The sequence below is a fragment of the Oryctolagus cuniculus genome, chromosome 1, assembly GCF_964237555.1.
Source record: "Oryctolagus cuniculus chromosome 1, mOryCun1.1, whole genome shotgun sequence".
Lineage (NCBI taxonomy): Eukaryota > Metazoa > Chordata > Mammalia > Lagomorpha > Leporidae > Oryctolagus > Oryctolagus cuniculus.
In genome coordinates this window covers 122,894,722-122,908,498 of record NC_091432.1, presented here as the reverse complement: position 1 = coordinate 122,908,498, position 13,777 = coordinate 122,894,722, and the positions used below count along the sequence as shown (strand labels likewise).

The window sequence follows — 13,777 nt, the reverse complement described above, 5'->3', positions numbered from 1 at the left end:
GAGGCGGAGCTGAGGAGGCGGAGGCAGGGCGGGCGGCGGGCTCCGGCGGGCGCGCGCGCCGGCCAGCGGGGCGGGGGCGCTGCGGGGGCGGCCCGAAGGCGTCGGGGGTGAGGGGGCTCCGGAGCCCGAAGATCGGCTGCCCCGGGGGGCCGACTCTGCCGCGGGAGGGCAGGCGCGCTGCGTGCAGGAGGTGGCGACTTGAGGCCGCGGCCCGGGCCCCGGCGCCCCCGCCCCCGGTCCTGACGGGGCGGCGAGGCGGGATGAGGCGCTGGCGTGGGGGGCGCCCGGCCGAGCCCCCGCGGCGGCCCTCGGCGGCCAGGCGCTAGGCTCGGCGGCGGCGGCGGCGGCGGCGGCGGCGGGCCCGGCCCGCGGAGGGCAGACACGGAGCGGCGATCGGGGCGCAGCGACGCCGCGGCGGCGCGGCGGGGCCGCGGGGCTCGGTAAGGCGGGCGCGCGGGAGGGCCAGGGGCGCCGGTGACGTGGGCAGGCGCCGCGGGGAAGGCTGTGGGGGCCTCGCTCTTTTTTTTTTTTTTTTTTTTTGAAGAAATTCTTGGTGAAGTGAAGGTTCCGGGCCGAACGTTCCCGGGGGGACCCTCTCGGGTTTCCCCCGTACTTCCCTCCCTCCGGACTCGGGTCGCCGGCCTCCCCGGGGCGGCCGGTGCTGCGGGCCCGCCGTATCCCGCGTTCCCCACGGCCTCGGCGATCCAGGCGTCGGGACGGATTCCTGGCCTGCTGCAGCGCTCCAAGTCAGGCCGCAGCTGCGACTCCCCGGGAATGGCCCCGCGGGGGCCTCCGGGGACCCGGCGCTCCCCCGGGAGCCCGGCGAGCGTTTCCCTGGGTGTCCGCGGCAGCCGCGCGGGCCCGCCCCCCGGTGCGGTAAGGGCAGCCGAGCCCGATGCCTCTGCTGCCCGGGACTCCCGTGGAGTTTGCCTCGCATCTCTGTAATGGGACGAAGTTGGACGATAGCGGCGACTTAGTGCCGTTTTCCCCTCAACTGTCCTTACCACCTCCACGTCCTGTCCCTTTCATGTAGTTGACTTGAGTAAATATTGATGTTAAGAATTTTGGTGCAGAGCAGACAAGAAACAGTAGGGAAAGTCGTACCTGATTTCTTAATGTTTAGACTGCGGGACCCTTTATAAGTTCACCTTTTGCTGTTAGAGGCCAAAGAAGGTAGAGGCGAACAGGAGACCTAGGGCAGGATGCTTGGGTTGGAGTTTAGTAGTTAGCCTTTAGGAAACAGAATTTGGATAATTATGATTTTTGATCCGTATGCAGAATTACAACAGGCGTTTAAAATGCTCCGGGCACTGCATGATGCTACATGGATAGCTGGCAGCTGGGCCATGGCATTGTTGTCAGCATCTCTTTTTATTTTCCATTCTTTCAGAGTTTTATTTGGCACAGGTTTAGACCTTTTAAGTTAGTCTGAATGGGAATCACTTTTCTGATACATTGCTTGCTTTTGTAAACATTGCCTGTGTTTGTATTTCTGGTGGAGGAAGAAAAAGCAAATGGTACTGGGGTACAGTGGCTCTTAGAGTCCACAAAATGGACTAGTTTGATTTCAGTAATTGGATTTCTTGTTGCAGTATTTTTGGGTAGTGACGATGTGATTCATTAATATATTTGTCCATGTTGGGGAAATTCGCTTAACTCTGGATTGACATTTGTCCCTTGGACTTGAGTGCGAAAGAAATAGAGGGTGTAATTGCTTCTAGGACACATCCTCAAAGTTTTCCAAGTGTTTATTACTGTGTATTCTTTTTAATAGGGTTATTTGTGAGAATGAGGTATTAGGATGTGTCATTTCCATCTTCAGGAATGTCTGCGGTCTGATTCATACCTAAAATTGGGTATGTGGAGATGCTTAGTAGAGCATCTATAGTGGTGTGAGGTTGGTAAATGGTGTGAGGTTGCTTAAGTTAGTTATCTTTGTACTGTGGTCCTTACAGCAGACCATGAAGTAAAGCAGCACTTTGGACAGAGACTTGTCCAGGCACAGCTAGGGTGGAAGCCCAGTTTGCTGTAGGATCGTGCACATTGCAGGGTGGGGTGGGGTGGGGTGGGATGAAGGGGGACAGGTGTCCTGTGCTGTAGTGGGGGAGAAGAGACGTAAGTGGGACAGAGAGGAAACGTTAGCTGGCAGAAGCTCCTTTGGTTATATAACTGTTTTGTTTTCTAGGGAGAGGCTAAGAACCAGCAAGGCAGGCTCAACTGTTATTAGAGCCTTTGATGTTGATTTGAATTCCAGTAGTTATGTTCGCTTTATTTCCTTTTCCCAGCCCCCTATCATTTTCCAGCCACCAGATCCTTTTCTGCATTTGAGCTGCAACTTCAATGGCAGTACATTCATCTTCACTCCTTCTCTCCTGTGTTTCTCTCTCTCCTTCCATCTCTCTTTGGTGCTGTATAAAGCATGTTTTTATTATTATTGCTTGTTCTCAGTCTTAAGATGATTTTTTTTCAACAGTGATTTCCCTTCCCAAGCTGCCCTGGGTGTATTATCAGCATAGCATATATAGAATCACTGTTGATGGTAGATGCATATAATAAATGTCAAGGACTGGCAAATGTTTTCTTTGTTGGATGATGGTAGCAAAAGAAAGATGAGCTAAACACAGCTGTATTTTTAAAGGCTAAGACTAGTATCCTTGAGACTCTTTAGGGTTTAATCTATGAATGTGAAATCTGATGTCCAAGGAAGCAGTCAAGAGACAGCAAGGACTCGGAGTTGGGTCACCATTGCAGTTCTATTTCTTTTTTCTTTTCTTTTTTCTTTCTTTCTTTTTTTTTGACAGTGAGAGAGAGAGACAGAGAGAAAGGTCTTCCTTTTGCCATTGGTTCACCCTCCAATGGCCGCCGTGGAGCGCTGTGGCCGGTGCACCGCGCCTATCCGAAGGCAGGAGCCAGGTGCTCCTCCTGGTCTCCGATGGGGTGCAGGGCCCAAGCACTTGGGCCATCCTCCACTGCATTCCCTGGCCACAGCAGAGAGCTGGCCTGGAAGAGGGGCAACCGGGACAGAATCCGGTGCCCCGACCGGGACTAGAACCCGGTGTGCCGGTGCCACAAGGCGGAGGATTAGCCTACTGAGCCATGGCGCCGGCCTGCAGTTCTATTTAACAGCCGTGTGGTGTTGTACCTTCCCTGGGCAGGTTATTTTTGTGCTGAGCTTGGTTTTTCGTATTTACAAAATAAGGCTGAGAAGATTGTGTAGTCTTTCCTACAGTCATTTCGAAGGATCAGATGGAGGAAAATCTGTGAAAATGCGTTGTATAATGTTTTTATATACATGTGGTATTACTGTTGTTACATATAAACTTAGTATTAATTACAAACCTATTTCACTTGGCAGATTGACCGGGCACATGTAGGTGGTATTTAAAAATGTTTTTTTTACTGGTTCCAAGATTTTGTGATTCCATCTCATTTTTCCTTTTTTTTATACATTTATTTTATTTATTTGAAAGACAGAGTTAAAAGAGAGAGGTCTTCCATCCACTGGTTCACTACCCAAATAGCCTCAGTGGCTACAGTGGCTGCGGTGGCCAGAGCTGAGCCAATCCAAAGCCAGGAGCTTCTTCCAGGTCTCCCAGGTGGGTGCAGGGGCCCAAGGATTTGGGCCATCTTTTGCTGCTTTCCCAAGCACATAAGCAGGGAGCTGGATCAGAAGTGGAGCAGCTGGGATTTGAACCAGTGCTCATTTGTGATGCCAGGATTGCAGGCCAGGGCTTCAATTCTCTGTGCCACAGTGCCGGCCCCTTCCATCTCATTCTTTAGGAAATCCACAGTAGTATCTACAGTTCTACAATAGTTGGAATTTTCAATTATTCTGGGACAGATGAAGTTTATTAACAATTGGAGCTTCTTTAAAGTATCAGTTTAAAATACTAGAGGTGGTTAAATGATAGGATTGTGAGGCCGGCGCTGTGGTGCAGTGGGTTAAAGCCCTGGCCTGAAGTGCCGGCATCCCATATGGGCGGTGGTTCTAGTCCCAGCTGCTCCTCTTCCCATCCAGCTCTCTGCTATGGCCTGAGATAGCAGTAGAAAATGGCCCAAGTCCTTGGGCCCCTGCACCCATATGGGAGACCCGGAAGAAGCTCCTACTTTCTGGCTTCAGATCGGCACAGTTCCGGCCATTGTGGCCATCTGGAGAGTGAACCAGCGGATGGAAGACCTTTCTCTCTGTTTCTACCTTTCTCTGTAACTCTTTCAGATAAATAAAATAAATCCTTAAAAAAAATAAATGGATGGTAGGATTGTGAGAATTTTTTTAACCAAAGATATTTGATATTTGTGTGTATGATTTAGGATAGAAGTTGGCTAAATACAGCCTGTTGGCCATATCCGATCTGTAGCCTGTTTGTGAATGGCTCAGGAGCCAATAATAATTTTTGAATTTTTATATTTTAATTTTTAATTAATTTTAACAAATTCAATGTGATTTGTAGATACAATTTTTTTAAAGATTTATTTATTTATAATTTGAGAAGTAGAGCTAGAGAGAGAGAGAGAGGGAGAGACAGAGAGAAAGGTATTCCATCTGCTGATTCGCCTTGCTGGTTCACTCCCCAAATGGCCACAACAACTGGAGCTGAGCTGATCTGAAGCCAGGAGCCAGGAGCTTCTTCTGGATCTCCCATACGGGGTTAGGGGTCCAAGCACCTGGGCCATCCTCCACTGCTTTCCCTGGCCATAGCAGAGAGCCAATTGGAAGAGGAGTATCTGGGACACAAACTGGCGCCCACATGGGATGCCGGTGCCTCAAGTGGAGGCCTAGCCTACTATGCCACAGCACTGGCTCTGATAGAATTCTAAGAACATAGTGATATTCCCTACTTCATCCAAAATTTTAAATGATTGAAAAAAAAAAAGAACAATATTTTGGGCTTGGTACAAAGTATGTGAGATTCAGATGTTTGTGTCCTTAAAGTTTAATTGGAACACAGTCAGTTTTTTGTTGTTGAGGGCTGCTTTGACAATGGTACAGTAGCGGAGTTGAATGCTTTCTGAGCGAGTCATTATGGCTGCAAAGTATAACATATTTATTATCTGACCATTTATAAAGAAGGCTTGCCAACCTCTGATTTAGAATTTGACATTTTTTGCTTTAATTAGCAAAAATTTTATTTTCTTCCATAGCATTATAAGGTTAAGACCTTTGGAAAAATATGAAAATACTTTGGAACCAGATACATTTAGATTCAGATGTCAGCCATGGTGTTTACAAACTTTGATTCTGGATAAACTTAACATCTTGATGCTCGGTGCTTTGTCACCAGGGAATGAGAGTAGCGTCTACCTTAGAGAGTTGGAATGAGAATTAAATGAAATGATGAATGCCCAGGCTTAGCCTAATATCTGGCATATCATTAGCATTCAGTAAATGACGGATAATGATGATCAATTTTAGTCTTAAAAATATGCCGTATTCATTTATTTATTTATTTGAGAGGTAGAGAGAGAGCATGAGCGAGTGAGAACGCGAGTGAGCCAGTGAGTGAATGAGTGTGCTTCCCCCCATGCACTGGTTTACTCCCTGAATGTTTGCAACTCTGGACTGAGGGCTAAGGCTGAAAGCTGGAACTCACACCAGGGCTTCCACGTGGGTGGCGGGTAACCCAGTTCCTTGAGCCATCACCACCACTTCTCAAGGGCTGTATTAGCAGGAAGCTAGAGCTGCGAATGGAGCTGGGAGTTGAACCCAGGCATTCCAATATAGGTCAAAGCGACATGTCTGTGAGCCTGAGTCCCAGACTATACTTATTCTCCTGAGTGATTGCTACTTGTCACGGAATTTTCTCCTTTACTGAAGCCATTAGTTATCAGCTGACAGTCGGAATAACTGGAGAAATTTCTAATCTGTTACGCTGCATTTTTATGAAACACCTCTTTATTTCTGATAATTAAGAACGGGTGGAAAGATACTTCTGCTCTAGTTTTCACAGTTCCTGGTTCTTGATGCATTTCCTGGTAATGCTTTTATGTTTGCAAGTTGGTTTTAAATTCTGTTTCTGTTTTTTTGTTTGTTTCTTGTTTTGTGAGAAAAACCCGTTGTATTTAGGTCAGGATTGGATAACTTCCCCTATGTGTATATTATAGTCCAAGTCTTTCTTGTGATTTGCATTATTATCTCTGTAACATCCTCTCCAGACTTAAAACAATATTAAGTTACTTTTTCCCTGAAGATAGACCTAGTTTATTATCTAGAGACTTCAATTTTAAGACCATTTTTTCAATCATTGTGTATAAATTATCTGACAATTGAGAAGTCTGATGTGCTTCTCAGCTTCCAATGCTGGTTTATTTAATGATAATTCTGAATGAAGAGTGGGCAAACAAAAAAGGCCATTGTTCTGACTGAGTTAAACAAAACAGAATTGGGTCATTGTGGCTCTTGGAGTCCTACAAATTGTTCAGTTTCATGGCCTTGGATGATGCGTGACTGTGGGAGGATGGTCCCAGGGAGATAGGGCTGGACACTGAGTTCCCACAGTGTGCTTGTGGAACAGAGAGGTGGGGGCGGAGGGCCCTGGAAAACTGCCGCTTCCAGCTGTAGCACCCCTGAAGACCTGGAGGCCTAAAGAAATGCTGTCAAACTGTTGTCTTTCCACGTTGAAAAAACAAAACCAGGGATTTCCTATCTGGAGAGATTACGGTTGAACAGGAATATTCCCAAAAGAAGTAAAATGTAAGGATTTGATAACATACACACTGACCTCAGTGTGGCTGGACAAGGGGGCCTTCCCTGGTGGTTAAAGGAGATTGTTTTAAGACAACTAAAAGGAAATAAGAAGTAGGGTATCTGATTTAATTTCTCAAGAGAAGAACATGAACTAGAATATTCAATAGTGGAACTAAAATTCTGGTTTTCAGAGAAAATCTGTATGTTTACTGGCTTGTTTTATAACAAGTATTGCAAAATATGTTAATGCTGGCGGTTATGGAGATGGAAAGTAGTGGGAGGGAACATGTATCTGACCCGTCCATTATGGGAATGTTATGATGTGTTCGCAAAGGTAGGCACTGTGCTCTGCAAGATAATTCCAAAGTAGTTAGATATTCCCTCCACTTCCCCTAACGTAGTAAAATCTTTGTTATCTGGAGTTCAGCCTTGTGATCTTGAGTAGGCTGTTTGTACTGTTATCATTTCCTTGCGTGAAGGATGGGAACAGGAATTGCTGATCTTTTATTGGAGACATAGGTGGTCAAAGGATTCTTTTTTTTTTTTTTTAAGATTTATTTACTTATTTGAAAGAGTTACACAGAGAGAAAAAGAGAGGCGGGGCGGGGGGGGGGGTCTTCCTTCCGATGGTTCACTCTCCAGTTGGCCACAATGGCTGGAGCTGCGTGGATCCAAAGCTGGGAGCCAGGAGCTTCTTCCGGGTCTCCCACTCAGGGGCAGGGGCCCAGGAACTTGGGCCATCTTCTACTGCTTTCCCAGGCCGCAGCAGAGAGCTGGATCGGAAGTGGAGCAGCCAGGACTTGAACCGGCACCCATATGGGATGCCGGCACTATAGGCAGAGGCTTTACCCTCTATGCCACAGTGCTGGCCCCTAAGATGAGTAACGTTTTTAGTAGTTTTGAAGAACATATGTGAAGTTCAGTAATTACACAGTATGTTGATCAAGAAGTGGAGTAACAGGAAGAGGAGTTTTGAACCTGGAGTCACAGACTTTTTTTTTTAAAGATTTTATTTATTTATTTGACAGGTAGAGTTACAGACAGTGAGAGGGAGAAACAGAGAGAGAGATCTTCTGTCCATTGACCACAGTACTGGCCCCACATTTATTATATTAGTGAAAAAGTATCCTTTGAGTACATCCATGCATGTTTTTCCATGGAGCTACATGTAGTGGAAAGTATGAAGGAAGGTGTCATTGACTCTCTGCCCTTAGAAGGTATTCATTTGATTGGGAAGATAAGCTGTATTATGAGAATATATATACTGGTAGGCAAGGAGATAGTGGGATGAACTGGCAGTTTGAGGAACTGGGATGTACTGTTGGAAAGGTAATGGATGGTGCTGTGACCTTGAACACTGAACACGTGTAAAATGAGCTTCTCTAGATCTGAAGCGCTCTCTCTCTTTTTTTTTTTTTCTTTTTTACAGAAAAGCAGCAACTTTTAATCAAACCTGTCAGTAGACAGCAGCAGATGAGAACTCAGTCAAGGCCAGATTTTTTTTTTTTTTTTTGACAGGCAGAGTGGACAGTGAGAGAGAGAGAGACAGAGAGAAAGGTCTTCCTTTGCTGTTGGTTTACCCTCCAATGGCTGCCGCGGCCAGCGCACCGCGCTGATCCAAAGGCAGGAGCCAGTTGCTTCTCCTGGTCTCCCATGGGGTGCAGGGTCCAAGGACTTGGGCCATCCTCCACTGCACTCCCTGGCCACAGCAGAGAGCTGGCCTGGAAGAGGGGCAACCAGGACAGAATCCGGCGTCCCGACCGGGACTAGAACCTGGTGTGCCGGCACCGCAAGGCGGAGGATTACCCTATTGAGCTGCGGCGCCGGACCAAGGCCAGATTTTTACGCGGGTTCCATGTAAATTGCTTGACTTACTAGCTGGAAGGAAAGGGTTACTTGAATTTACTAGAAATGCATTCAGAGGGATCAGCTTCTCTTCTGGAAAGTAAATATGTAAAAAGTGACCAGAGACTGAAGTGACCCCGTACCTGGAGGCGATAAATTGGTGCCCTGTACCTCAGTCTTTCTTGCCTTCTAAAGGCTTTATTTCTGCTATTATTTTCTTAAATTATTAATGCAGGGACTGGTGTTGTTTTGTAGTGGGTAAAGCTGCTGCCTGCGACGCTGGCATCCCACAGGAGTGCTGGTTCGAGACCTGGCTGCTCCACTTCCGATGCAGTGTCCTGCTAATGTGTCTGGGAAAGCAGTGGAAGATGGCCCAAGTGCTTGGGTCCCTGCACTCCTGTGGGAGATCCTGAAGAAGCTCCTGGCTCCTGGCTTCAGCCTGGCCCAGCCCCACCCATTGTGGCCATTTGGGGAGTGAACCGGCAGATGGAAGATCTCTGTCTCTCTCTCTTCTCTCTTTGTGCAACTCTGATTTTAAATAAATAAGTATTTTAAAAAATAAATTGTTAATCTCTTCACGGAATCATCTCTTTCAGTAGACACACACATGCTTTATATTACTTATAGCAGTAATAACTAATTGCCCACCAAATTCTGTTCTCTGTGATGGCTTTTTTTTTTTTTTTTTGAGAACTTCTGCCTCAAGACAGCAGCTTTATTGAACAAATTTATTTTGTTTGAAAGGCAGACTCTCTCTCTCTCTCTCGCTCTTTTTCTCTCTCTCACAGATAGAGAGATCTCCTACTCACTGATTCACTCCCCAGGTGAATCATTAACCAGAGCTTGCGTTAGCCAGGGCTGGGCTGAAACCAGCACCAGGAAATCAATCCATGTCTTCCTCATGGGTAGCAGCAACGGAAGTACTTTTTTTTTTTTTCTTTTTTTAAAGATTTATGTAATTTAATTGAAATAGTTACATTGAAAGAGGGAGAGGCAGAGACAAACCATCTACTGGTTCACTCCCCAGATGGCTGCAGTAGCCAAGGCTGGGCCAGGCTGAAGTCAGGAGCCAGGAGCCTAGAACTCTACCTGGGTCTCCCATGTGGGTACCATGGCCCAAGCAATTGGGACAACTTCCACTGCTTTCCCAGGCACATTAGCTGGGAGTTGGATTGGAAGTGGAGCAGTTGGGACTTGAGCTGGTGCCCACACGGGATGCTGGTGTTGTAGATGGCAGCATAGCCTGCTGTGTCACAGTGCCGACTCCAAGGACCCAAGTACTTGAGCGATCACCTGGTATCTCCTAGAGTGTATGTTAACATTAACAGGGGCCGACGCCGCGGCTCACTAGGCTAATCCTCCACCTTGTGGCGCCAGCACACCGGGTTCTAGTCCCGGTCGGGGCGCCGGATTCTGTCCCAGTTGCCCCTCTTCCAGGCCAGCCCTCTGCTGTGGCCAGGGAGTGCAGTGGAGGATGGCCCAAGTACTTGGGCCCTGCACCTCATGGGAGACCAGGAGAAGCACCTGGCTCCTGCCATCGGGTCAGCGCGGTGTGCCGGCCGCAGTGCGCCGGCTGCGGCAGCCATTGGAGTGTGAACCAACGGCAAAAGGAAGACCTTTCTCTCTCTCTCTCTCTCTCTCACTGTCCACTCTGCCTGTCAAAAAAAACAAAAAACAAAAAACAAAAAACAAAAACAAAAACAAAACATTAACAGGAAGCTGGAATTTGAAGTATAGCTGTGTATGGAATCCAGGTACTCCTACATGGGATGTGACCTCTCAAGTGGCATCTTAACTGTTATGCCTAATGCCAGTCCGTTCTTTTTATTTTTTTAAAAATTGACACATAATTGTACATATTTATGGGTGGCATATTGTGAAAATTTTGTACACACACACACACACACACACACGTATTATAACCATATCAAGGAGATTATCATTTCCATCTTTTTTTTTTTTTTTTTTTGGACAGGCAGAGTTAGACAGTGAGAGAGAGAGAGACAGAGAGAAATGTCTTCCTTTTTCTGTTGGTTCACCCCCCAAGTGGCCGCTATGGCTGGTGCATTGTGGGTGGCGCGCTGCGCCAATCCGAAGCCAGGAGCCAGGTGCTTCCTCCTGGTTTCCCATGCGGGTGCAGGGCCCAAGCACTTGGGCCATCCTCCACTGCACTCCCGGGCCACAGCAGAGAGCTGGACTGGAAGAGGGGCAACAAGGACAGAATCTGGTGCCCCGACCGGGACTAGAACCTGGGGTGTCGGTGCCGCAGGCAGAGGATTAGCCTAGTGAGCCATGGCGCCAGCCAACAGAAGCTACTTTCTATTTTCTTTTTTTGCCTACAGAATGTAGGCTGTTAACACAGTGCCGGGGTATATGATTCAACTTTGCAGGTGAGAGCGATACCTTAAGGGAGAGGTGAATGGATCCCTGTATGATCTTGTGGAGCAGTGTTACGTACTGGCCTTGGATTGTTCATTTATCTCTCGGTGATTGAGAGAGGAATGGAATTTTGTCTTTCGAGCAGGTAGTACCTTAAGCAAGTCTCTTCTTAAACTGTCTGCTCCTCTGCCTTAAGATCCCATTCAGCTACTCCCAGTTGCTTTGTTGACTTTTGCAGTAGAAATTTTCAAGAGTTTATATTCTGTATTCTTCCTCCCGATTCTCTCTCTCTCTTTTTTTTATTTGACAGGTAGAATTATAGACAGAGAGAGAGAGAAAGGTCTTCCTTCCGTTGGTTCACTCCCCAAATGGCGGCTACGGCCGGCACTGTGGCAATCCGAAGCCAGGAGCCAGGTGCTTCCTCCTGGTCTCCCATGCGGGTGCAGGGCCCAAGCACTTGGGCCATCCTCCACTGCCTTCCCGGGCTGGAGTGGAAGAGGGGCAACTGGGACTAGAACCTGGTGCCCATATGGGATGGCGGCGCTGCAGGCGGAGGATTAACGAAGTGAGCCACAGCGCCGGCCCCCCGATTCTCTCTTTAGCCTGGCCCGTTTGACTCCTGTTCCATGACTCCACTGAAGTTGCTTTTAGTCAGGGCTACAGTGACCTTTAGCTAGCTAGTGGTCAGTTCAACGTCCATCTTACCTTTCACCACTGTTTCATATCAGCTGACTACTTCCTCTGACCTCTTAGTCACTGATTCTCATTTTCTGTTTTCTTAATGCCAGTTTCTTCCTCGCTGCCCATTTTGAAAAATTGTAAGGTCTCTGGGTTCTCAGGTGATTTCAACCATTTCATCAGTTCACGTATCATTTATATGCCGATGAAGCTCCAACTCCTATCTCTAGTATTGATTCTTTTCCTTTGAACGCTAGACTCACCTGACTCCATACTTCCACTTGGATGTCTAATAGACAGCTTTAAGGTGGCATGAACAAAGCAGGACTGGACTTATTCTTGCCTCTGACAACTTCTTCCGGCTTTCCCAAGTCTTCGCTGTCTCATCAGTAAGTGGCACCCTTGTCCACCACTTGGGCAGGCCCAAACCCCTGGAGTCATCCATGATTTTTTTTTTTTTAATGTTAAATCTACCTTCAGAATGTAAATTGAACCTCACTGTCCTGTCTGTTTTTTTTTTTTTTTTTTCTTCTCCCCCTTTAAAAACCTAGGCTGAGATTGTTGCCTTTGTTTTCTGGAAAACTGCCAGCAGACATTCCATCCTCATTCAGAGACATCCTTGCCTCTAGTCTCTGTCCTTCCCCCCACCTTCCCACATTCGGGAGCCAAAATAATGTTAGATGTTAATCGGATTGTATCACTGCTGCTTCCTGGGTTTCTGATACATGTACTGCTAAAACTAAAACCTGACATTTTGTTTTGGAAACAAGACCTTCATCTGGGTCACCTGTGAGGTCTTGTATCAGTGCTTATCAACAAGGGGAGAATTTGTCCTTAGGGGAGGTTTGGGAGTATCTGCAGACATTTTTGGTTTTTCAGAAATTGGGAGGTGAGGCATCTGGTGTATGTAGGCCAGGGACCCTGCTAATCATCCTATAGTAGCCAGGATAGCCCCAGCAATAAAAAGTCATGTGGTTCAAAATGTCTGTCATACATGTCTGGCTCCTGGCTTCTTCTCCGACCTCATTTTCCCTAGCTTCTCCTTTGTTCACTAGGCTTCAGTCACAATCACATTCCTTGGTTGTGGTGGTGTTGTTTTTAATTATATTAGACTTCATTTTTAGGTTCTAAGCAAAACTGAGTGGAAGGTGCAGAGATTTCCCATACACTTCTGTCCCTGTGCATACGCAGCTTTCCCATTATGAATGACCTTTTCCAGAGTGCAGTGTTGAACCTGTGTTAGCACTTATTGCCACTTAAAGCTCATTGATTATATTAGGATGTGTCCTGTGATAGACAGTCTGTGAATCTGGATAAATTTATAATGATGTGTATCTACTTACCATTTGTAGTGTAGGTTGAATATCCTTATCTGGAATACTTGGGATCAGAGTGTTTTGAGACTTGTGTTTTTTTTTTTTTTAATTTTGGAATATTTACATAAAAATAATGAGGTATCTCGGGGTTGCGATCCAAGGCTAAACACAAAATTCATTTATGTTTCCTGTATATATATATGTTTTAGGCCTATGGTTTGACTGTGACCTATCACATGAGGTCAAGGATGGAATTATTTACTTGAAGGCATTATGTCGGGGCTTGAAATATTTCATATTTAGGGCCATTTCAGATTTTAGAATTTTGGATTAAGTGTTCTCAACCTGTAACACACAGGTTGTTTCAGTGCTGTACAGATTTTCTATGATTCACATTTCTTTTCCTCTCCCTGGTATGTGGCAACCACTGATCTTGTTATTGTCTCCATACTTTTGTCTTTGCAGATGTTATATAGTTGGAATCTTACAGTAATGTAGCCTTTTCAGGTTAACATCTTTAAAGTTTTTTTAAATTTATAATTGACACATAGTTGTTCACGTGTGTGTACAGTGTTTCAGTACCTGTGTATGTTTTGTAATGATAAAATCAAGGTATTTAGATCTCTGTCACCTCAAACATTTCAGACTAACTTCTTTTACTTAGGACTTTGCATTTGAGTTTTTCTCTCTGTGTGTGTGTGTGTGTGTGTGTTTTTTCCTGGCTTGATAGCTTATTTCTTACTAGAGCTAAAGATATCCCATTTTCTGCATATATTGTACCTGCTGAAGGACATCATGGTTACTTCCACGTTTTGGAAATTAGGAAGAAAGCTGCTATCAGTGTCTGTGTGGGTTTTTTATGTGAATATGATTT

At 46.2% G+C, this 13,777-nt stretch overlaps 1 protein-coding gene across 2 annotated transcripts in view; it reads left to right on the top strand.

Moving 5' to 3' along the window:
• The first annotated feature begins 305 nt into the window (after positions 1–305).
• ARHGAP32 (Rho GTPase activating protein 32) overlaps positions 306–13,777 on the top strand; it is a 318,668-nt gene continuing 305,196 nt past the window's right edge. The window contains exon 1 of one of the 2 annotated variants that reach the window (XM_070048333.1): positions 306–440. The gene's annotated coding sequence lies outside the window, so the exon portion shown is untranslated. The remainder of the gene's footprint in view (positions 441–13,777) is intronic. The other variant, XM_070048334.1, reaches the window with a different exon arrangement.